This window comes from Phodopus roborovskii, unplaced genomic scaffold (genome assembly GCF_943737965.1).
Source record: "Phodopus roborovskii unplaced genomic scaffold, PHOROB, whole genome shotgun sequence".
Classification (NCBI taxonomy): Eukaryota; Metazoa; Chordata; class Mammalia; order Rodentia; family Cricetidae; genus Phodopus; species Phodopus roborovskii.
Genome location: NW_026126459.1, coordinates 26,354,459 through 26,379,072, shown reverse-complemented (window position 1 = coordinate 26,379,072; position 24,614 = coordinate 26,354,459). Strand labels below are relative to the sequence as shown.

The 24,614-nt window shown below is 42.5% G+C and overlaps 1 non-coding gene across 1 annotated transcript; it reads left to right on the top strand.

Moving 5' to 3' along the window:
- Positions 1-18,908: 18,908 nt before the first annotated feature.
- On the top strand, positions 18,909-19,013 carry LOC127226240 (U6 spliceosomal RNA). The gene has a single exon (XR_007834855.1). It is a non-coding gene; the product is annotated as a U6 spliceosomal RNA (small nuclear RNA).
- The last annotated feature ends 5,601 nt before the right edge of the window (positions 19,014-24,614 follow it).

Genomic DNA, 24,614 nt, shown 5'->3' with positions numbered 1-24,614 from the left:
GTTTTGGTTTCTTTTCTTTTGTTCCTGTGATGAGGCCAGGACTTCACATGTTCTAAACATACAAACTCTGCCACTAATCTGCATCCCTGGCCTTTCCAGACCAGCTTTTGTTGTTTTTAGGATTGGTTTAGCTTGTTTTATAACCATGTGCATGATGGGTCAGTGGTGGCACACATGCCTTTAATCCTAGCACTCAAGAGGCAGAGGCAGGTGAATCTCTGAATTCGAGGCCAGCCTGGTCTACAGAGTAAGTTCTAGGACAGCCAAAGCTACACAGAGAAACCCTGTCTCCAAAAAACCAAAACAAAGCAAAAAAAAAAAAAAAAAAAAACAGAAAGAAAAAGAATACTGCAGAAATACATACCACAGTCAGCCCCTGTATACTTTTTGGTTTGTGTTTTTTGATATAATATCTCAGTACATGTATCATATGATACATGAGACCCTATCTCAAAGAAAAAAAGAAAAACACCTCTTTTGCTTTTGGGGTTTTTGTTTTTGTTTTCTTCTTAGATTTTTATTGATCTGTATGTGTCTATATGGGTATGCCACGTGTGCAGGTACCCAAAGAGGCCAGAAAAGGGCATTGGATCCCTTGAAGCTGGAGTTGCAGGTAGTTGTAAGGCATCCAATCTAAGTGCTTGGGTCCAATGGACTCAGGTCCTTGAAAGAGCAGCAAGTGCTGTCCCTCCAGCCCCATAGCTTATTTTAGAACATCTCCACGCCTTAGAACTGAAATGTGCATAGTACTTGATGTAGAGGAATACTTGCATATGTTCATTTAGGTAGCTCACAAAATAGACAAGCTTGTTGTTTTTGGTATGGATAGTCTTTATTTTATCCTTTTTGTTGTTTATTTTTGAGATTGTATATTGTATTTTAATTACAACATTTCTTCCTTCCCTTTCCTACCTCAAATCCTCTCACATATATGCTTCCCAACTCTCTTTCAAATTCATGGCCTTTTTTTTTTGCCAGTTGTTATTGCATGCATATATGTATTTGTATATACATAACCTGTTGGGTCCATATAATGTTACTTGTGTGTATGTTTTCAGGGTTGTTTGGCACTAGACAACCAATTAGTATGTTCTTCACTGAGGACAGCCCTGCTACTCCAGCTTTATTTAGTTGCCTGACATTCTTTGTGTAGGGTTGAACCCCTCAAAGTTATTATCCCTGTATAGTTTGGTACATTTGTTGCTGTCCTCATTGTTCAGCTCATATTTGCACAGTCATTTGGTGGGACTTCACAGGTGTAGCTTCTGATGTTATTTTCTTTAGCAAACTAATAATTAAAACTACCCTCCTGACTGAATCACAAGCATTAACAGACTGCTTATAATTTTGGGGGGGACTAAGACTCACTCATCTGGTTTCATTTGCTAGTAATGTTTGGGAATCCCCAAAAACTAATCCAAAGAAGCAACTCTTCTCTTTCCTGCTTGTCAGGAACTGGGGAAGGCATCTCTGGGACTTCTTGCCTCAGAACATCCTTGTCAGAGGAAAATGTGAAGAACAAGAAGGGGGTAAATAGTTAAATATTTTGCCTTGTTTGATTAAAAATTAAAAGTGGGCCTGGAGAGATGTCTCAGTCTTGCAGAGAACCTGGTTCAAATCCCAGCACCCACATGGCAATTGTCATCTATAAATCCAGTCTCAGGAGATCTTTGGCCTTCTTCTGCCTGCCTTAGGCACTTAATACACATAGTACACAAACATGCAGGCAAAACACCCATACACATAAAACTTTTTTAATAAAATGTTTTTAAAAATCAGTAGCTGTTTAAAATTATTTATAAAAGTTAAAGAAGAGATATTTTAACAATACTCACTAAAGAGCTAGACTCTGATTCTGCACTGTGATCTTTTTATGCAAGGCTTTCATGCTCAGCTCCAGTCAGAACATTTGCTTTTTCAAAGATTGACTTTTTCTCAAGGGCTCTAAAAGTGCCACTGTGATTTGCAAATGTTCTCTCCAGGAATAAACAAGTGTAGATGATAAGTGATGCTTAGCTCTCTTAATAGCAGCACCTGAGCTGAAGAGGGACAATATTTAAATTTGACTTGAAATAATTCCCTGCAGTACCCTTCCACTTGAGAGGCAGTGGCTGCAGTATCTACCACACTGGCATTCTCAGATCCTTTAGCTATCTCCCTTATCATACATACTAAGTTTCATAACAGGTAAAAGCTGAAAGGAGAGCATTTTACTTTTACATTTTGTTTTGCTTTAGAGGCAGGGTCTCATGTATCTAAGGCTGGCCTCAAATTCAGTGGTAGCCAGATGACCTTCATCTTTTGGTCTTCCTCATGCCTCCACCTCTCAAGTGCTGGAATTATAAATGTGTGTCAGCACGCCCAGCTACTTCTACCATTCTTTTTGTTTTGTTTGTTTTTTCGAGACAGGGTTTCTCTGTGTAGCCTTTGCTGTCCTGGAACTCACTCTGTAGACCAGGCTGCCCTTGAACTCACAGAGATAAGCCTGCCTCTGCCTCACTAGCGCTGGGACTAAAGATGTGTGCCATCATCACTTGGCTGCTTTTATCATTCTTAAGGTAAATTATGACTGTGGCAATACATAAACTGTATAGCAGGCACTAAGAATCAAACTCAAGGCTTTGTTCATGTTAGGTAAGCATTCTACCCTGAGGACATCTCAGTCCTATATACTGCTTGTATATTTCTTTGCTTGTTTGTGGAAGAGTTGATTAGCTGGGTTTTTGTTTCTTTCTTTAGTTAGGGCCTCAAATTCTTCATCTTCTGTATCAACCTCTCCCAGAATTATAGGAGAATTGTCCACTGACAGATCCTGTATACTATTTGTTTTTGGCTCAGATTTTAAATAGTACCTTAGTATGTACTGTTATGGAAAGGATCATAGACTCAACCCAAATATGATTAAAAGATTAACTGCTAGCAGGATGAACAGTCTTTGAGCCAAACTTGAGATTGCCATGAAGGAGGGGTGTGAGTGAGGACTTTTAAAGGAGGAAAGAAACCACATGAAGACCTTCTGTATCTATGCAACAAAGTAAGAACTGTTATTTCTGCCAAGTTAAGTAACTAAGGCAACTCAAAACAATCTTTGGATAGCTGCGTAAGCAAGATACAGAAGCAAAAAAAAAAAAAAAAAAGTTACTCATATCACAACAAGTAGATAGTCACAGAATTTTGGAGTTGGGGGTCACTGAGTCAGGATTACTGTGAACTTATCTTCCTGGATTTGGAGTCAGACAAAAGGCTGGTGGGTACCAAGATGGATGCCTAGCATAAAAGCTGCTTTAGCCATAACAGCATAGACCAGCCTCAAAATCTCTATCTGCCAAGCTAGCCTCTGACTTTTCTTTTGAACCTTTTGTATTTAGCTCTGGAGTACTAGCTTTACTGGTGTGGATAACCACACCCAGCCCCATACTGAGATCTGATAAACCTGTGTATGAACACAGCATTTTTCTTTTACATGGCAATTCTGCCTATTCCAGCTCTTACATCAGAAGAACAGTACCTTCAGCCCCAACCCTAGAGAACACAAGATTGGTCAGCATATTTGTGTTTGTGTTTACAGTATTTAAAGGCTGTTTTAAACTGGGTTGGTCCATATATCTGCAGTCTTAGCATTTGGGATGTGATACAATATATTTTTTTTTTTAATTTGGGGGGCAGTGGGATGAACGTGTGACAAGATCTCTCTATGTAGACCTAGCTGGCCTGGATCTTGCTATGTAATAAATTCTTTTAAAATAAAAATAGAGCTGTGGATATAGCAGATTTATAAAGCATGTAGCATGCACTAAATGTGGCTTCAGTCCCTAATGTCTCACAGTGGTGCATGCCCATAATTATGGTACTTCTCTACTCTCAATTTTTAACATGTTATACACAAATGAAAAAGTCCTGAAATTTTGGTCTTTGCTAAGGATATACATTTATCAGGGCTGGCAGGAGAATTAAAAGTTCAGAGTCATCCTTGGCTACATAGTAAGTAGGTCTGGCTGTCGTAGAACTTGCTATGTAGACCAGACTAGCCTGGAACTAACAGAGATCTGCCTACCTCTGCCAACCTCCTCCAACAGCCCCCACCCCCTTCTTCAGGATTAAAGGTATTCACCACCACACTCAGGTGAGACTCTTGTGTCTTATAAATAGTCGCTTAGAGTATGCTAGGTAACTAGAGAGATGGCTCAGAGGCTAAGAGCACTGGCTGCTCTCCCAGAGATGCTGAGTTCAATTTCCAGCAACCACATGGTGGCTCCACCGTATACATAATAAATAAATCTGGAAAAAAAAAGTGTGCTTTTCTAGTTCATCTATTTTGGTTTTGTTTTGTTTTCCACTCAGACATGGACTGGAGGCTGTTCTTGGACAGCTTCTTGTACCATTTGTCTACATATCTTCATAACAGAGGTGTACAATGAAATAAAATAAGAGCTTGATCTTGAGATTAGAAGCTCCATTGAGATAACCCTTTTATTGACTGGAGATTTTTGTGACAAAAGTTGTTTTAGCTTTCTAAGGCTTCTGAAAAATAAGCATTGCTTTGGTTTTACCTGCCTTGTGACCTTGATGGAAATAGATCCCTATGCATATAAACATGATGTTTTTTAAAACATCTTTGTTTTAAAAAACAGGTTTGGATAGTGGCTCTTTTCTTGAGGAACCAGCATGATAGGATTAAGAACAACAGATGGTTATTGCTGTCTGCTTGATAAGTTCCAGTGGGTAGTTTCTCAAGGCTGTGTTGTTTTCTCAGGGCCAGGGCTTAAGTCTAACACTCTACCACTGAGCTGTGTCCCAGCCCTTTTCAGTATTTATTATGCTTCATGGGTATGAAGTAAGTACTACAGGAGGTGGTTTTAAAATGCTAAAATGGGACTGGGCGGTAGTGGTGTGTTCCTTTAAACCCAGCACTCAGGAGGCAGAGGCAGAAGGATCTTTGTAAGTTCAAGGCCAGCCTGGTCTATGGAGTGAATTCCAGGACAGCCAAGGCTGCTGTACAGAGAAACTCTGTCTCAAAAGAGATGAGGTGGGGGCAGGTAGCACATATTCTTAATCCCCAACACTTGGGAGACAGAGGCAGATGATCTCTGTGAGTTTGAGGCCAACCTGATCTACATAGTGAGTTCCAGGACAGCCAAGAGCTATGTAGTAAGACCCTGTCTCAGGAAAAGAAAAAAAAAAAAAATGTATGCCACTATCCCTGACCTATTGCAACCCTTTTATTATTATTCTCAGCCAGGATTTGTGGTGCATGTTTATAATGTTAGCATACAAGAGACTGGGGCAAGAAGATCAATGGGAATTTGAAGCCTCCCATTATCATATTAAGACTGCTTTAAAGAAAATAAACATACTCTCATGCTATTCTCAGTTTTGTGCCCTCCCCTCTCTCAGCAGATGATGTAGCTTCCTTTACTCTTAATTCACACAGCATGTCCTCGCTTACACAAGGCTGTCCTCATCTGTGTGCTTGCACTCTGCCCCCTTGCATTAGTTACCTATTGATATACTCCCCCAAAATACAGTGAATTAAAAAATATTAAACACTGTTCTCACAATTTCTATGGGTTGGAAATTCAGAATCACCTTAGCTGAGTCATCTTGAATAGGAAGCTTTCCTGTGGTTTTGGTCCATTTATCCAGATTTAGGTAAGAATTTGATGCTAAGGGTAAGGGCTTAGCATCTGGCAGGTCAGGGTTAGTTAGCTATTGGCAGAAGTTCTCACTTCCTCCCCACATGGGACTCTGCACAGCCTGTTTTCAGTGTCCTCACAACATGCCATCTGATCTCCCCCAGAGTCTGTAAGATGGAAGCTCTAATTGTTTTATGACCTCACCTTAGAAATCACCTGCCTTCATCTCACAATATGCTTTTGGTTATGCCCCAGCCTTTTCCGTATGATAGGGAACTTCACCAGAGTACAATCGGTAGGAGGTGAGACTAGTCAGGGTGCTTTGTTGAAAGCAAGCTACCACTTGGCTTCTTGAAACCTCGAATATGTCCATAAGTATTCTCTACTCTTAACTTAGCTACAAAAAAAAAAAACTGAGAATTTGAGGCCAGCCTGATCTACATAGAGAATTCCAGACCAGCTAGTACTATATAGAGACCCTGTCTAAAAAAAAAAAAAAAGAAAAGTTAAACCTCATCTCATTTTCAAATAGTTTGATTGCAGAGAACAGTCCATTCTAGCCAGTGTAACCAGTAAAGCACTTGTTAAGGAAGCTATACAGGGCACATAAGACTGACGAAACAAACTCTAGACTTCTACAAATTATTTCTAAAGATTACAAAGGAACTTGCCACTACCATGAATTTAGAGTGCTACCAAATACATTGCAACCAGTGTCAGCATCCCCAAATGCACACCGTTTGAATCACTGCTGGTTTCTGATTGACAGAACATAATTCAGATGTTTAAAAGAGTTAGCTAAGAGCTGAAGATGGAGCTCAGGGGTAAAGCACTCCCTAGAATGTGTAGGGAGCTGAGTTTAACCCCTAGCAACATAAAAAATAACTAACTGGCTGCAAGGAAATAGGACAAACATTGTCTCTGGTTTTCCAGCCTCTTCACACTAGAAGCAGGAGTGTGTGTGCTGAGCAAAGCAGTACATAGAACCTGCCACCTCCTTTTCAAGCAGTCACTCCTTCTCTACACTTGTTTTCCAAGTTTTGTTTATTACATGTATTTATTGTGTGGGGGAGGGTGACATGGAGGTCAAAGGGGAACTTGGCTAGTCTTTTCCTTCTACCATATGGGTCCTGGGGATCTAACTCTGGTTACAAGCTGAGCCATCTTGCTGACTTTTTATTTTTTTTTTAGATTTATTTATGTTTATTATGTACATGAATATTTGCCTTCCTGTATGTACACCATATGCAGACCTGGTGCTCATGGAGTCCTTAAGAGGGCATCAGAATCCCCTGGGACTTGGACTTACAGATGGTTTGGTTTTTCAAGACAGGGTTTCCTCAGTGAAGCTTTGGAGCCTGTCCTGGAACTCACTCTGTAGACCTCAAATTCACAGAGATCTGCCTGCCTCTGCCTCCCCAGTACTGAGGTTAAAGGTTGCTCCACCACTGCCTGGTACATGAAACATTCTTTTGGCCTGAAGGAGGCATGGGTATGTTAGCTTACACTTAGAATCCCAGCATTCAGGCAGAGGTAGGAAGATTGCCATTAAACTCTAGGCTAGCTCTGCCTTAAAAAAAAAAAAAAAAAAAAGGTTGCATATCTTTGATCCCAGGATTCCCACTTGGTAGATGGGGAAACTGGAAATCACAGAATTCATAAGATTTAATCAAAGCTGCTTGGTTCCTATATAGAAGAAACAAAATTATAATCATGTCTAGAGCTCCAAAAGCCAGTAGTTTTAACCCCAGTGCATTTTACAATTGCCCCACCCTGGTCATAGTCTAACATGGTGAACTCACGTCCCTAAAGTGTCAGGAACTGGAGAGTTGCTCAGTGGTTTAAGATCACTTGTTTTTGTAAAGGATCTGAGTTTGATTCCCAGCACCCACATGGAGACTAACCACCTCCTAGAGAACCAGGCACACATGTGGTGCCCAGTCATATCACTCATATACATAAAATAATAAAAATAAATTTAATAACCATAGCATCCATACCTGTTCTCATGTTTCTTCCTGGTGTGATATCTTCAAATTCCAACTCAAATGTTATTTCCTCATTAATTTCCAAATACTACATTCTTCTCTGTTGATGCCTTGGCTATCCTGGAACTAGTTCCATCTGCCTCTGCTTCCGAGTTCTGGGACTGGAGGTCTGTACCACCACATCTGGCTTATACTTTCTTTAGTAACATTTATTGAGTTGTGTTGTAATTCATTCCCTTGATTTGCTTGTTTCTTTGAGACAATGTTTCTCTGGGTAACAACTTTGTAGACCAGGCTGGGCTCAGAATCTGTCTGTAATTCACTTCTAAATGCCCCCCAACACACACACACACACTTCAGAGTTTAGAAGGAAGCAGTAACCACACTTGACATTGTAAACACAAAGGGGAAACTTATAGTGGATTGAGTATTTGACTAAGCCATATGTTGGGCCTCTTAGGAATTACTCTCAAGACACCACCAGACTAAACCCTTAAGGGCCGCTGAATATTATTAAACCTGAGGGCATGGCAGCATAGCTACAACCCTACAGTATACTTGAGATCACTTTTTTATAGTTACTGACTAATAAGGAAGCTTGGTATTCCGTGTATTAAGCACTCGAATTTGCTCTAATATGTGGGGTTGTCAGTGTTTTCTTTAGTAAGATTAGAATCTGCAATGTCAAATGTGGTAGTGCATGCTTTTAATCCCAGCACTCCAAAGGCAGAACCAGGGGGAATCTCTGAGTTTGAAGCCAGCCTAGTCTACATAACAAGATCCAGAATAGCCAGAACTATATAAACCCTGTCTCAAATAACTAAAAATAAATAGAGATAGATAGATAGATAGATACATAGATAGATAGATAATAGATAGATAATAGATAAATAAAACATCTGAGGCTGGAACAATGGCTCTTCGAAAGGATGTAGGTTCATCTCCCAGTACCTACATGATGGCTAATGACTGTAATTCCAGTCCCAGGGATCCAATGTCCTCCTTTGACCTCCACAGGCACGAATGTGGTATATGCAGACATGTATGCATGTAGAACACCCATACACTTAGAATGGATTTCATATATATACATATATATTCCATTTCTTTGTTTTGTTTTTCAAGATAGGTTTTCTCTGTGTATCACTGACTGCCCTGGAACTCACTCCGTAGACCAGGCTGGGCTTGAACTCAGAGATCTGCCTGTCTTTGACTTCTGAGTGCTAGGATTAAAAGCACACACCAAGCCAGGCATTGGTAGCACACGTCTAAATCCTAGCATTCGGGAGGCAGAGGCAGGCAGATCTCTGAGTTCGAGGCCAGCCTGATCTACAGAGCTAGTTCCAGGACAGGCTCCAAAGCGATACAGAGAAACCCTGTCTTGAAAATAATTAAACAAAAACAAAAACAAAAAGCATGCACCACTACTACCACCCAACTAGGACAAATAATTTTGTTATGTAGTCCTGGACATCCTGGAACTTACTCTGTTGACCAGATTAGCCTCGAACTCATAGAGATCCACCTGCCTCTGCCTCCTGAATGCTGGAATCAAAGGCATGTACTGTTAGTATTCAGGCCTGCCCTTGGAATTCCGACAGGATATGTCCTCAGCTGCAGCTACTAAGAGCACCACCTGTGCACATTTACTACATTCCCTTTTAAAGGGCCCTGCCCAGCTCCTCTCTCCATCTTTCCCCTCTCTCCTGTATCCTCTCCTGCTGCTCCTGTCCCCAGAGGCCAGTCTCCCCTCTCACCCCTCCCATTAAAAAAAATCCCTCCACCCAAGCTCTGTTGCATGGTGACTTTCTCTTGTGCGATGCTTTTTTTAAATTACAACAGGTGCCACCCAGCTATGGCAAGTAATTTTGTAAAAATTAAGAAAATAAATGGAGCAGTGGTGGTGCACACCTTTAATACCAGCACTCAACTGGCAGAGACTAGTGAATCTCTGAGTTCCAGGCCAGAGCAAGCACCAGGCAGGACAGCCAAGGCTATACACAGTAACCCTGTCTCTGGTCCTCTTTTCAGCCTCCCTACTCTTCCTCCCTTCTCTCTCTCCTCAAAGCCCAGAAAGATAAGTACTATATGCTGCCCTGTCCTCCCCTACATCACTCCCATCCCTGAAACATACAAACAAATGTGTTGCTATAGTACTTGATGGCTGAGCAAGCATAAAATGAGCAGCTGGAACTACTTAAGAAAAGGTGGTTATGCAAACAGTGACAGAACTAGTAATACAGACTGAAGGACAGCCCTACCATGGTAAGTGATGGTACATGCCTTTAACCAGCACTCGGCAGGGTTAGTTCCAGGACAGTCGAAGCTGCATAATAGACCGTCTCAAACAAGAACATCCCTATAACTTGAAAATGTCAAATAAACTCTGTGCCTCAGTCATCTTTATGAAGAGATAGAATGGAAGTATATGGCTTCCAAGGTTTGCCTAACACTAAAATTTTGGTGGTTTTAAAATAGGATTATATAAAAAAAATGAAAAACTTATGCAACCATTTTAGAGTTTTAATCACTCTATAAAATTTCTCCATCCTTAAATCATTCTCTGAGACCATCAAATGAGGTGAGGGAAGCGGGGGTAGAAATAACTTCTTACCATGTCAAGTCAGACTTCTAATCACAGAGCAGCCAATTGGGGTTCTTATTAATCTGTTCCCAAGAGTGGAATTCTTCAAAGAACCATCAGTGATTTCTAAAAGCTATAAGGCTCATCCCAAAAGGCAGAACTGTTATAAAAAGCACACTGAAATTGTCCTCTAGGCTGTGTTGGCCAGGCCAGGGATTAAGTGGTGCTTGCTTTCTGCTAAGGCCCTGCAACCTCCTCTGGGCTATTTGAGGTGCTTGCCATGCTTTTGGCCTAATTTTTTCTGTCAAGACGCATCCTTCATTCTCTTCTGTGAAATGAACTGCATTTCAGAACACTATTTACACATAAACTTTCCAAATAGTAGCCAAGGGTTGGTTTGCCAATACTATGCATTTTTGTTGTTTTCCCTCAAAATGAGATACCCAGAAAACACTAGTATCTGAAGCTGTGTGTAGCCCTTTTCTCCCCTGATAAAGTGCTTGTTGTTTGTCTGCAAAGCTTGATAGCAACTCCAGGGGAGTCCCTGAACACCTCCCCCTATACTCTACTTCCTACTTTGTACATGCCTTCTACAGTGAAAATTACCAGGGCTAATGTGTCAGTTCATACTGCCTTCAGCCAGACCTTTACACAGAAATGTTTTAGGTTAGAAAACAAATTAACATGTAATACACTCTCCTAAGTGTCTTAATACACAGCCCAGAGCTACCTTTCCTCTCTAGAGGGAAACGACTGAGAGTTTAGTTTTTGGGCAAGACAATACCAACCCCAGTGTAAGAGCTATAGCTCCCAATACCTAAAGAGAGATTTACACATGATTTAGTTACAGCTCCCCTCAGGCCTTTTATAGTCAAAATTCAGTGTTCTGAAAGCACATTCCAGCCGTCCATCACCATCATAATTGCTGTAGATGCTTATAAAATACAGATTCCTGGGCTTATGCCCATTCCCTAAATCAGAGTATGTAGGAGCAGCACACAGTGATCTGTTTCTCACAATACTGCATGCTATAGGCAAAAGAGTTTCTAAAATCACCAAGTCTTTTAAGAAATTCACGAGTAACATAATTACAGCTTTAGTTTGTAAGGACTTGGGTCGGTTAAAAGTCCACAGAGTTGGTCTGGAGAGATGGAAGACCTGAGCTCAGTACCACTTATAACTCCAGTTTTAGGAAGTCTATGCTTCTGGTCTCTCCAAGCATAAGAGCACATGAATGCAGGACCACACACAAGTTGTTAAAAATAAAATCTTTTTTAAAGTTCACATGTAGAAAACTAGAGGATGGCTCAGAAGTTAAGAGCACCGGCTAATCTACCGAGGATCTGGGTTCAATTCCAACACCCTCTTCTGGCCCTCTTGAGCACCAAATGTTAAAGTGTGCTATGCACAATTTAGTTCCAGCTCTTGGGAGGCAGAGGCAGGTGGATCTCTGAGTTTGAGGCCAGCCTGGTCTACAGAGTGGGTTTCAGAACAGCCAGGAATACACAGAGAAACCTGTTTCAAATACTCCAAAAAAAGAAAAAGAAAAAGAGAGAGAGAGGTGCACAGACTAAGTACAGGCAAAAAGATCCACACACCTTTTGTTTGTGTGGGGCTTTTTTTTTTTTTTTTTTTGTAGTTTTGGAGACTGTTTCTTAGTATTGCCCTGGCTGTCCTGTAGACCAGGCTGACCTTGCTCAAACACAATTTTTATGAAAAATCTAAAACCTAATCACAAGTAAAAAGTATAGTAGTGATTAAAGAAAATCACAATATTATGTCCTCAGACCCTTTTAAAGGATTTGGGATTTGTTTTGAGGCTGGAACTCAGCTGCCTGAAGACCAATTCCTAGTCCCCCTGCTTCTACCTAAACAGGAGTAAGTCTCCATACCTGGTTTATGTGTGTTAGGAATTGAACCCTGGGCTTTATGCATGCTTAGTCAGCAATGTGCCCAGCCCAGATCCTTTAAAGTTTTAAGTAGGAAAAATACACTGAAGTCCTTGGCTAGAACGATGGTTCTGTGGTTAAGAGCATATACTGCTCTTCCCGAGGACCAGAGTTCAATTTTTTGTTTGCTTTTCAAGACAGGGTTTTTCTGTATAGCCCTGGCTGTCCTGGAACTTACTCTGTAGATCAGGCTGGCCTAGAACTCATAAAAGTTTGCCTGCCTCTGCTCCAGAGTGCTGAGATCAAATGCTTGTGCCATTGCCACCTCTACCACCACCCAACCCAAGTTCAGTTCTTAGCACCCATGTCAGGTAGCTCACAATCACCTGTAACTCCAACCCCAGGGGCATCCAACACCTCTGGCCTCTCTGGGAACCTGAATTCACATGCACATATTCCCTACACACATACACACAATTTCAAATGTTAATTAAAAGTGCTAGGTGGGTAGCTGGAGAGATGGCTCAGCAGTTAAAAGTATTGGCTGCTCTTCCAAAACACCTGGGTTCAATACCCAGCACCCACATGGCAGGCAGCTCACGAATGTCTATAATTCCAGGTTCCAGGAGATTCAACAGGCTCACATAGATAATACATACAGGCAAAACACTGATGCACATAAAATAAAAATAAATCATTAAATAAACGGCTGGGTACACTAAAGACATTATAGAAACTGACATGAAGTGAATATAGCATGAGATTGGCCACAACATTTTCTTAAATCCTCCTTGATTTCTTCCCTTTAAAGTAAAAATTTGAAAGATACTTAAAGGGTGCATGTTAAGGAGGCACCCAGAAAATAAGAAAGAACTGCTGTTTGACCCAGCTAAACTGCAGTCAGCTGGGAAATGGAGCGGTCTACATCTGTTTTCCCAGCCCTGTGAACTGCATGGATATTGTACAGCCTGGCCAATTTTGGGGGTGTAGATCAATCTGTCCCCATTTCACCAATTAAGTATTTACTTCAGAACTGTCACAACTCACAGATTACTTTCCCTTCTGAAGATGCAGCCCAAAATCTTTATGGAATAGCTAGTCCACTGTTTCCAGGACACTAAATGACTTTAATAGATTCTAGTGGTGTTATCTGTGCTAAATGAGCAAGGACCATAAACACACCAGTTCCCTATATTTGAATCAGATAGAGGGGACAGAACACCAAGCCAAGGCAGTAGCTTCTTCTGCCCAAGTATCCTGTGGTCCATCTCATCTACCCATCTGCTTCCTGTCAGCAGTAGGGTGTGATTGTATGATAGGTACTTTTTTTGGACTTTATTTGTAGTTCCTGGCTCATATCCCCTCCCCAGAGAAGGCTATAAAAATTAGAATTACTTTCCCCCAAAGCAGGTCCTAGGAACTGAAATCTTTCCCTACTTTTCTGTCCTGGAACTGGCCATGAAGAAATTCTCTGGCCTGCCTTTTACCTCATTCCAAAGATGTCTGTCTATAGCTGAAAGGAGGAATGCTGTATAGAGGCCAGGAAGACTGTAGAAGCAGACGGGCCTTGCTGGGTGTCCTCACCTGGTCTCCTTAGGGATGAGACATGTTAAGTTTGCATAAGACCCCATAAGATGGGGTTGCAGAGCTTTGGTAGCTGATCAGATCTCTGGAAGATAACAGGTCTGGAGAACAGTATAAGACAGATTCCTGGGGCATGGAAACTCTGTAACCCTTCAACTATGCCTCACTCATCCTGAGTGTCTCTTTGTATCCTTTAATGTCCCTTATGATAAGCTAGAAAGTCTGTTTCCCAGAAACACATTAATCAACCCAGAAATGGGTGTTGTAGGGAACCTCACTTTATAACCAGTTGGTCAGAAACAAAACAACCAAAGGATTGTAGCTGGCTTCTGAAGGCAGGGGACAGTCTTGGGACTGAGCATGCAACCCCTGGATGCTATTTTCTGGGTAGCATTCAAATTAATTTGAATTAGGCTAGCTAGCCAATCCCTCTTGAAATTCTTTTGCTTAGTTGGTGTGTGAATAACACACAGAGACAGGCAGTTAGTATCAAGAGTGCTCTGTGTTGTTTTGAGTTTCTTTCCCCAAAACAGAGCAGAGTTCAGCTACCCTGGGGCACCTGAATCAAGGAACTATGAAGCTCTTTGTCCAGCCTCAGGAAAAGAAAAGGAAATATTTGATGGGGAAAGGGCAGCCTGGGGAGTGGGGGGTGTTAATCTCCCTGAAAAGACAATCATCCTGGCTCTGAAGAGAAAAAACACACCTGAACAGATTCTAAAAGGAAGAATTTAACCCTGTAATAAAGGTGAAATTCTGGTGAGAAAGCGGAGACATAGCTTTGGAGCTCCTTGGTGTCCAGCAGGTGGCGATCAAATCTAAGATGGCCCGAGGCTGCACTGGAAATCACCATGGAGAAGTAGCCTGTGAAAACATAAGCATCCTGAGTGAGGTATGTACTCACTCATATATGGATTTTAGACATAGAGCAAAGGATCACCAGCCTATAATTCACAATGCCAGAGAAACTAGGATACAAGGAGGAACCTAAGGGATTCATACAAGGTCCCTCACAGAAGGTGAGAGGAACAAGATCTCCTAAGCAAAGGGGGTTGGGGGCAGTGAGTGAAGAGGGAGCTAGGAGAAAGAGAAGGGGAAGAGAGGAGAACATGTGGGACTAGGAAGATTGAGTCAGGGGATGAATAGACGAGCAAATAAATAAATAGAGAGATACCATAATAGAGGGAGCCATTATAAGTTTGAAGAGAAAACTGACTCTAGAGAGATGTCCAACTAACAATCTGAGCAACAGTGGAGAGGCTACCTTAAATGCCTTTCCCTGATAATGAGATTGATAACTAACTTATATGCCATCAAAGAGCCCTCATCTAGTAGCTGATGGAAACAGAAGCAGACACCCACAGATAAACACTGAGCCTAACTCCTGGAATCCAGTTGCAGAGAGGGAGGAGTGGTAAGAAAATGAGGTCAAGACCAGGCTACAGAAACCCACAGAAACAGCTGACCTGAACAAGGGGGAGCTGCTCATGGACCCCCCCAGACTGATAGCTGAGAAACCAGCATTGGACCGACTCAGACCCCCTGAACATGGGTCTCAGTTAGAAGGCCTGGGCACTCTAAGGGACCTCTGACAGTGGAACCAGGATGTATCCCTAGTGCATGAAAGGACTTTGGGAGCACATTCCCCATGGAGGGATAGTCCCTTATTAGAGGCAGGAGGGAGGGTCTAGTCCCTACTCCAAATGACTTGACAGATTATGATGATCCCTCCTAGAAGGCATCACCCTCCCTGTGGAGGGGGGGTGGGATGGGGGAAAAGGGGTATGGAAGGGAGAGGGAACTGGGATCAATATGTAAAACAAGAAATATATATATATATATATATATTTGTATATATTTATATACATATATATATATATATATATACATATATTGTGCTTTGTAGTGTGTTCATCCTAATACCCAAACTTCATTTCACTTCCCTTAGAAATGTTGCCCTCTTGGGCTATGGGCATAGCTTAGTTGGTAGAGTACACAAAGCCCTAGGTTCAATTCCCAAGGCTCCATAAACTAAACACGATAGCACATGCCTGTAATCCCAGCACTTGGGAGGTAGAGTGAAGCTCAAAACTTCAAGGTCATCCTTAGCTAAATAAGTTAGAGGATAGCCTGGGATGTCAGCAGTGGTGGTGCATACCTTTAAGCCCAGAACTCAGGAGACAGAAGCAAGTAGATCTCTGAATTCAAGACCAACCTGATCTACAGATGGAGTTCCAGAACAGCCAGGACTACCCAGAGTTTTTTAAAAAGGTAAACATAGAGACATTTGAAAAGCTTTCCTAAGGCACAGACTCAGGGCTGTCCATAGATTCTAGGTTGGCAGTAGGGTATTCTCACTCCTGACAATCTGGAAATGCCAGTGTCTTTCTTTTAATTTTTTTTTTGTGTGTGTGTGTGTGTGTGTGTGGTATAAGCATGATACATATGTAGAGAAGTTTGCATGCCACAGCCAAAGTGTCCTTTGTTTTTCAATTTGTGTACATGGGATACACACATGCCATGGTGCACATGAGGAAGTCAGATGACAACTTATAGGATTCAGTTCTCTTCTTCTACCATGTGGGTCCTAGTATTTGAACCCAGGCTATCAGACTTGGCAGCAGGTGCCTCTACCCACTTAGCTGTCTCACAGCCCACAGTGAGAATAGTACACAAATGTAATGCATTTTGACCAAGTCCACACCCTTCCCTTCCCTCCAACTCTTATCCTACCCTGCCATCACTTCTCCTGATCAGTTTTAAGTGCCAGCCCACTCGAAAGCTCTCTCAATCTCTTTTTTGTTTCTTTGGTTTTGGCTTTTGTCTCTGTTTTTGATAGAGTCTCACTATATAGTCCTGGCTTGTCTGGAATTCTCTGTGTAGAGCAGACCTCAAACTCTAGAGATCTGCCTGCTTCTGACTCCAAGTGCTAAGATCAAAGGTGTGCACCACCATGCCTGGCCTTTTTTTTTTTTTTTTTAACCACTGAGTGTAGTTTGTGATGCCTTTGTGTATGTGAATATAGGATAATCTACTAGAACATAAATAGCATCTAAAGGTTCATATTCCTAAAGGATGCTGACTCTCCTTCCCCCAACAGCCACCAATTGTAGTAGCTCCTCAGGAATAGAAATTCCTTACCTACCTCCATCTGTGCTGAGATTTTGATTGGCTTGATCTTGTACAGGCATTATGCAAGCAGTCACAGCTTCTATGAGTTCATGTGTATAAAGACCCTGTCATGTCCAACAAATATGGTTTCACTTCAGACGTCACTACCTCTGGCTCCTAAAATCTTTCTGCCCAGTCACTTACAATGAATAATCCCTGAGCTCTGGGGAAAGGGAGTGTAACCTAACTGTTCCGTTTAGCAGTCAACAGTCTTAGCCTTTGCACACTGACCAGCTGTGGTCTCTGTATTAGTCATCATCTACTATAAAAAGAAGCTTCTCTGGTAAGGAATGGGAAATGAAGTACTCTGTGCATGTGAAAATAAGAGCTTGAGGTGGGGGTTAGTACTGTGTCTATTAACACAGTGATAGCATTATGTTCTCCCTAGGGCCAATCACTTAGCTATCATGGATATATTTTTTTTGGCCCAGTTAACAGTACTAGTTCCATCTTATGGATTGGGTTTTAGATCCAAAAAGTAATTGGTCACTCCGACAGCATCTGTGCTGCTAGTGCACCAGAGGACATAAATTGCCAGGCCAGTCACTAACGAGTTTACAGGGCTCACTGCTGGGTAAGACTTGGTTAACCATTTTTCTCCGCTAGTAGTGTACATAGTTCCTTTTAGTACTGTGAAACGGTGTGAATAGAGGTTCCAGGTGAATACCAGCTTGAATTCTCCATGACCTACAACTCAAGTATGTGGTATCTCCAGCAATGTGGCATTATCATCAAGTTCTGAAGGGTAACCATGGTAGCTTGAAGAAGAATGGCCCCCATAGTCTCATGTATTCAGATGCTCAGGAAATGGCACTATTTAAAAGGATAAGGAGGTGTGTGTGGCCTTATTGGAGGAAGTGCATCACTGACTGGACTTTGAGGTTTCAAAAGCCCAAGTCAGGCCCAGTGGCTCTTTCTCCCTACTGCCTATGGACCCAAATATGGAACCCTCAGCTTCTCCTTCAGCATCATGTCTGCCTGCATGCACTAAACTTCTGAACCCGTAGGTAAGCCCCCACTAGATGCTTTCTTTTGTAAAAGTTGCTGTGGTCATGGTGTTTCTTCACAGCAATAGAATATAGACTGAGATAGTAACAAAGAGCAATGGCAGTAGCCTATAATGTTTGGGTGGGGGTTAGAGGACCCCACTGACCAACAATTCAAAATAAGGTAATCTATATCTTCAGTGCCAAATCCCTTAAGTCTGTATAAAAATTGCCCTCCTGATACTCACACATACAAGTCTAAGAGTTTCAAACCAGGACCAGCTGGTGCAGTGTAGGTCTACAGTCAGCCACCTGGCATTCATGGACAGCAGGCCTCAAATTAATACATAGGCATTTTGCTTGCCTGTGGGCACAAGGCCATTGCGACCAGTTGGGTACAACCAGCCTGCCAAGGTGGAAGGGATTCCACGGATTGTGTCTGTCAGCTTTCCTACCACAAACTGAATGAGACAGGAGCTCGCTCTTGATGTGAAAAAATTACTCAATTTCTAGTTGCAAGCAGCTGGCAAACAGAGACCAGGAAAGGGAGCAGTGCTCTGCCTGAGGACAGTGGAAAAGCCACTCTCTTTTCTGTTGTGAGACAAAAGTCTGGATGTTGGAAATGCCATTGAACTCTGGATCCTTCTGCCTCCAAGTGCTAACCTGCACTACCACTCCAGCAAAATACCTGAAATCTATCCCATATTTGTTGTGTGACTGCAGGAAAGTTGTTTCCTTTTCTAGGCCTCTTTCCCTGTCAAATGATGGCATTGGAGTAGTAGATGGTATCTCTTTCTCCCTCCAGCACCTGCTCTTCAAATGAGAAGTGAGTGCTGAAGGTATCTAGTCTAGCACCAGCAGAATCACATCAGAAGCTGTGTCTAAACTAAGGGAACTGGATACCATGAGAGTGGGGAAATAAAAGTTCTGACCTCCCAATGCCCTACTCCCATAATCTCTATTCCCACCGCTGAGCATCCATTAAAGAGAAGTGAAGATCACAAGTCAGATCTACTATCTCTTCTGTATGTTGACAAGGCCAAGGGCTTGAGTTAGCCTTAAAAAAAGAAAGAGTAGTGATCACTTCAGCAGCACAATACAAAAATTGAAATGATACAGAGAAGATTAGCATGGCCCCTGTGCAAGGATGACATGAAATTCATGAAGTGTTCCATATTTTAAAAAGAATAAAGCTACTGTTGCAAACAGAGACTCTGGATGCTTGTCTGGGTAGCCTCTACTGTGTATGTTAAGTCAGACCTCTGCCCCATTTACCTCCTGGAGCTGCCCTTCTTTGCCAGTCTCTACCCATTCACAATCACATTAGCTGACAATATCCATCTGTCCTTGTGAAAGGACCTGGGATGTCACCTTTGAAAAAAAAAAAAAGTTTACATTCCCTTTACTTCTCCTTCCTTTGCCCAGGTGAGCCTCCATAAAACATTAGGAACCTTCCACTTGGTAGAGCTTTTCCTCTGTACCCAGTCTTAAGAAGGTATCCCATGTTAAGTGCTGAGAACAAAGTTTGGGGAGATTCCAGTATGACAAATAACAATACTCATCTGTTCTCACCACCCTGGGAAATCTTCAGCCTCAAGGAAGAAAATTCGATCAAAAGGAATGTCAATTTACCTGTCATTTCTCCCAGCTGTTTCTGTATACTCTGATCTTTTCACGGGAGGGGCAGTTCGTGCAATAATTTGAGGCAAAATAAGTTTAAGGCATGAGCCTTAAACTTTCAAGGAATGTATAATCTATACTAGTTATTGGTGTATAATGTTATATCCAACTCTATTTATATAAAACAATGAATATTCTCTCTCAGTATCAGTGAGCCAAGAATTCAAAAGCAGCTGGAATATGTTTATCTACAATGCATGGTTAGGTCCTCTATTCCAAATTACTGGGGTTGGTGGCATGTGCCTGTAATCCCAGCACTCAGGGAAATTGAAACAGGAAGATCAAAGTCACAGTAAAAACAGGCAAGGTTCTATCATGATACCTAAGATCTTGACTCAAATAATTCAAGAGCAGAGTAGCTGGGTGGTTCTAGCTTAGTATCTTTCAAAACATTGTAGTCAAGTTATATAGGCGGGCCAGGTGTAGTGGCATACACCTTTAGTCCCAGCACTCAAGAGGCATAGGCAGGAAGATCTCTGTGAGTTTGAGGCCAGCTTGGTCTACAGAGTGATTTCCTGAACAGCCAGGGCTACACAGAAAAAGCCTTTCTCAAAAAACAAAACAAAGTACTTATTGTACTTATTATTTAATGTGCATGAGTGTTTTGCCTGTGTGTACATACATATATGCAGCACACATGTGTCTGGTGTCCCCCAGGGTCTGAAGAGGGCACTGGATCCCCTAGGACTTGAAATAGAGATGGTTGTGAGCTGCCATGTGAGCGCTGGGAATTGAACCCAGGTTCTCTGCAAGAACAAATGCTATTAACCACTAAGCCAAATCTCCAGCCACCACCACCCGGCCTAGTTTTCTTTTTTTAGAAGAGGTCCCATGGAGCCCAAACTGGCCCTAAACTCAATATATAGCTAAAGTGACCCGAGCCTCCTGCCTTGATCTCCCAAGTGCAGGGATTAGAGGCATGTACCACCATTACATCCTATATGAGTGGGGAGTTGGGAATCAAACTTGGGACTTCATACATCCTTATTAAACAACTGAGATATATTTCCAGCCCTTTCAATATTCTTTTAAAGGCAATGTGTTCAAATATTTTACTAATTAAGCAATGTACTAGGTCATGAGTAAATGGAAGTACAAACAACTTTTACCTTCCAGAACCTGGTGTAGTGAAGGAGACAGTGTTGTGATTTGTGCTATGGAGTGCTGGGTAAGGGTCAGTGATATCTGTGCTGAGAACTGGGCTATGAAACACAGTTTGTCACGTTCAGAACAAGCACCTCAGACTTTGAATGGATTTCAGTCTGTCAGCATTGTCATTGCACTTTGAAGTCTTTGAAAAAAGTATGTCTCTGTTTTAAGATGAATATATTGAGAACACAGATTACATAACTTGACAGTGTGTTTCGTTTTGGTTTTTCAAGACAGGGTTGTAGCCCTGGCTGTCCTGGAACTTGCTCTGTAGACCAGGATTGCCTCAAACTCAGAGATCCACCTGTCTCTGCCTGCAGAGTATTGGAATTAAAGGCCTGCACGACCACACCCAGCTTGACACTGGCTTTTTTTAGACAAGAGTACATAGTTCAGGGTGGTATGGAACTCTCAGGCCCGTCTCAGTCTCTTGAGTGCTAGGATTCTAGGTGTATATCACCATACCAATCTATTAAATTGCAGAGTCAGCATTCAAATTCATCCTGTTTCTAATATAACAGACATATTTTCTGCGCAAAATAAAATCACATTAACAACAAATATCAACATTAAGAATTCTATGAGTCAAGGAGTGGTGGTGCATGCCTTTAAAGCAGCACTTGGGGCCAGAGACAGGCAGATCTCTGTGAGTTCAAGGATAGCCAGAGCTACACAGAGAAACCCTATCTCAAAATAAATAAATAAATAAAAATATAAAAGAAAGAATTCTATGTATGATTGGACATGTGGTGAATGCCTTTAATCTCTTCACTTGGAGACAGAGACAAGCAGATCTGGGTGAGATCCTGTCTCAAAAAAAAAAAAAATCTATGGGGCATGTTGATCAACAGCCATGGCTCATCGGTTAAGAGCACTTGCTGCTGGGTGGGGGTGGGGGGGCTGGAAAGATAGCTCAGCAGTTAAGAGCACTGAACATTCAGAGGTCCTGAGTTCAATTCCCAGCAACCACATGGCGGCTCACAACCATCTCTAGTGGGATCTGATAGCCTCTTCTGATGTAAAATGTACATTCAGATAGAGCACTCATATACGTAAAATAAATAAATGAATCTTAAAAAAAAAAAAAAAAAAAGAGCCCTTGCTGCCCTTCCAGAAGACCCATGTTTGTTCCCACATGGTGGCTTACAATCGCAACCATCTGTAACTCCTGTTCCAGGGGATCCAATGCCCTCTCCTGGTCCCAGTCCCAGGCATGCACATACAGTACACATAAATACAGGCAGGCAAAACACTTATACACACAAAAAAAATCTTTTTTAAAAAAGAATTCTAAGCAATCTTTTTCCATAAAATATTTATAGTTGCTCTGTCAAATATACATTCAGATGAATTCAGTTTTTAAATTTCATAGGAACGCTATAAATACCCTGGGTGATTAAGTGGTAGACTGTGCAGTGTAGACAACAAGGGCAAGACTTGCAAAGAGGGGACCTGCTGAAAGTTAAGATGAACTGAGGAACCTGTGCGGGCCTTCATTGGCCTGGACAACAAAGATGACTGTACATACCAGCCCTGGAATCAAAGGAGCAAGGCTAACAATAAATAGGGCGCATTGGTGAGACAGTCCTCTACCCATATGGCCAGCTGGAAAGCAGTTGTCTGATTCTCTCAGCTAAAAGCAGGAGGACAGGAAGACGTGGAGGGTGGAGGGCCTCCATGTCAGTTCACCTAGTTAAAGCCCTGGCAGCAGAGGCCATACCCTCCCACTGACTTTCCTCCCTTTCTCCTACTCTCTCTCTTTCTGTGTTTTTCTACATAACATCCGCAGCTGTTCTAGAACTCACTTTATAGACCAGGCTGGCTTCGAACTCACAGAGATCCACCTGCCTCTACCTCCGGAGTGCTGGGACTAAAGGCGTGCACCACCACCATCCAGCCCATTCTTTCTCTTTGTTCTTGTAATGAGGTTTCACTATATAGCCAAGGCTGGCCTGAAACTCATGATCCTCCTACCTTAACCTCAGCTCACTCACTCCCCTTTTCTAGTAACATATTCCAACATCCCAAGATCTCCATTCTCCCATCTAACCATACTGTCACCTTTCATATTAAGAGGCTAGACTTGGGGGGGTAAGGGGCTGTACCAAAGCTTCTGGTCTCCTAGAACACAAGAGAACAATTTAAGGAACAAATAGACCAAACAAAAATAAAAGCGTGTTTGCCATAATATCAAAGTGCCAGTGTCATACCATATAGGGTATAGGGAGACATGACCACCTTCATGTGGCAGAGGATGCCAGGCTGGACTAAATCACCTGGAAATGGGCCCCTCCCCCACTAGTGAGCAATAAGTGGGAAGCCAACCAAAGCAAATTAGGAGCTGCTATGGGGTCAGACAGGATCCAGCAGCCTGGACCCATGCCAGCGGAAAAAAGCCATTGTCTGAGTTGCTTTCTGGACTTCCTGCCCTCAAATACCTCCCCCTCCCAAAATACACAATCCAATGCCTCCTACTCTGCCTCCCCAATGCCACGGTGAGGAGGCCATGCCCATATAAGACAACAGACCATTGAGGGTCTCCAATGAGAAGAAAGATCATCCAGCCACAGTATAGGGTCACAGGAGAAGTATGTTTCCCAACCTCAGTATTCTGAGGTCCTGCTCTCTCTCAGTCCCCACTCATTTCTGGTTCTACTCATCCAGAACGTGGACTTTCCCAGCTGAAGTGAGCAACAGTTGGGTGGCACGGAGTGTTTCTCTGAAGGCATCAGTCTTTTAAGCATGCCCCAGTGGTTTTGTACCTGAGGGAAGATTCAGCAGACTGGGTGTGGCTGAGAGTCTTGTCTGGGATGAGGAATCTCCAATTCACTGGGATTGGGGGGGGGGGCTTGTGGGAGGAAGAGGGTGTCAGGGTCTAGACTAAGCTGGAATTGAACTTGCAGTGATCCTTCAGCCTCCACCTCCCAATGCTGGAATTACAGGAGCATACCAACACACAAGGCTTTCAAATCCACTTTCACTGTGATCCACACACACCCAGCCCTTCCAACCCAACCCTGACCCATCAGGATCCAATAGGAACCTGTTTCCCACTCCCTGCTGATTCCCATTCCCAGTCACTTCTTCCAGCCCCAGGGCCCCACCTCCATTCACGCACTCCTCTGGCAAGCTAACTGAACTGTTGGCTGGGAGCTGCACTCAAAGCGGAAATGGGCAGTTGGGAGGTGTGATTTATGTCTCTGACTTCACCCCAGGCTGGAGCCCAAAAACACCCTCCTCCAAATGCCCTTTTGGCAAATTTTCTCTCCCTCAAAAACCTCAGGCTCTTCTAGCTGGTCATAGGTCACCAAATAAACCACCTCATCCACAATCCTAGCAACAGGGTGACCTTTCATGCCTCTAGCTCCTGCCCATTACAGACAAGGAAGAATGCATTGTCTTTACAAATCACCACAGGAGGCAAAGGCTCCTATCAGCCCCAAACAGTAGGGAAGTCCCTCTAACATCTAATTTCCTTTTCTCCTGCTATTGAACCAGTAGCTGGTGAAAACAAAAGGGAATTTGCTGTCTCAGAATCAACTTCTTCTGGTCTCCTTGCAAACTTAAAATCCTCAACCTGATAGCCCACTGTTTCCCTCTCTAAAGGCTTCTCATAAGGCCTCATATGGTGGGGCTCACTGGTAATGCCAGCACTGGCCAGCCAGAGCAGAATCTTGAGTCTGTGGCCAGCCAGAGCTACACAGTAAGATCCTATCTCAAAATGCCAGGAAAAAAGTGGGTAGGGATGTTGTCAACGTGTCATATTCTTCTTGGTATCATAGTGTGGGCATCCTCAAGGACTGAAAACCAAATCCATCCCACCCCACCAGCCCTATGGATCCTACTGGATGCAAAAGTCCCTTACTCTTAGAGATGTTCTTTCACCAGTTAGAAAATCCTACGGGAACCTAAGCATGTTTTCTTGCCTTCTTCTTCTCCTCCTCCTTCTTCTT